The sequence below is a fragment of the Etheostoma spectabile genome, chromosome 6 (genome assembly GCF_008692095.1).
Source record: "Etheostoma spectabile isolate EspeVRDwgs_2016 chromosome 6, UIUC_Espe_1.0, whole genome shotgun sequence".
In the NCBI taxonomy this organism is placed as follows: Eukaryota; Metazoa; Chordata; class Actinopteri; order Perciformes; family Percidae; genus Etheostoma; species Etheostoma spectabile.
In genome coordinates, this window is record NC_045738.1 from 23,700,252 (window position 1) to 23,701,153 (window position 902).

At 47.7% G+C, this 902-nt stretch overlaps 1 protein-coding gene across 4 annotated transcripts in view; it reads left to right on the forward strand.

Annotated features, from left to right (window-relative positions):
• The window catches only part of LOC116690692 (furin-like protease kpc-1), a 298,529-nt gene that overhangs the window by 295,603 nt on the left and 2,024 nt on the right, over positions 1-902 (forward strand). For 3 of the 4 annotated variants that reach the window (XM_032517860.1, XM_032517857.1, XM_032517858.1), the window contains exon 20: positions 1-902. This exon is cut by the window's left edge and continues 1,813 nt beyond it; it is cut by the window's right edge and continues 374 nt beyond it. The exons of the other annotated variant lie outside the window; for it this stretch is intronic. The gene's annotated coding sequence lies outside the window, so the exon portion shown is untranslated. 4 annotated transcript variants of the gene reach the window in all.

Consider the following 902-nt stretch of genomic DNA (forward strand, 5'->3'; position numbering starts at 1 on the left):
CTCCGATATTATTATCAACATAATAAAGACGCCTGGACTCGGTCCAGACCAAAAGCCCAAAAGCCACATCTGGCAAGACCCGTGGCCAAGACAGAGTCCAAATACTAGCGAGTAGCCTACGAGACAAGTCCGAGACCATAGAAAAACGGTCTCGAGTCAAAGACCGGATTCGAGTACTACAGCCCTGGTGTCAATGTTTCAAAGGATTCATCACTACATCACTTTTGCATAAGTCACTGGTCTAATGAAACAAAGATGTCAGTTTTTCCAAGTCAAGTGCAAGTCTGTAGGTAATGGCGTTTTGTAAAGTAGCAGTAGTGTATTGACAGGGCGGTATTGATGTTTCAATTAGAGCAGCAATACATAGTGCCACAGCATGGTAACACGGTGCGTCTCCTGCCATCTGCTATGCCTCCACGTCTGACGAACGAGGCACGTGGGGCTAATCGAGCCGCACATGAGCAATGGGACCGCGAGATCCATCACACACACACACACACACCTATCCTATCCGCACGTCCTTATGCAGAAAAATGGGGGGAAATGACGAGGGAGAGCTCCTCAGCCCTGCTGCTTTAAACAGCCTTCAGAAAGCCCGCGATTCCTCCCCTTCTCCCTTCACATGTGCCACAGGAGCAGCCAGCAGGTTATTTCCCTGACAAGGAAACCGACAAACGCGCCAGATGCATTAAAAATTCTTCAAAAGCTCAACAAAAAAAAAAAGGGGACAGCTTCTGCCAGGTTTTCTCGTGCTGGGACGGTCTGAAATAACAGTGTGCATTATGCCTGGCGTTATTGCCTGCCAAACCACACGAATCAAAGACCTCATTGTGTGGATTACCTCGTTAATCTGTTGATGCCATTGAGTAGTATTGCAGGTGTTAATGTGCCAGGTTTTCTCT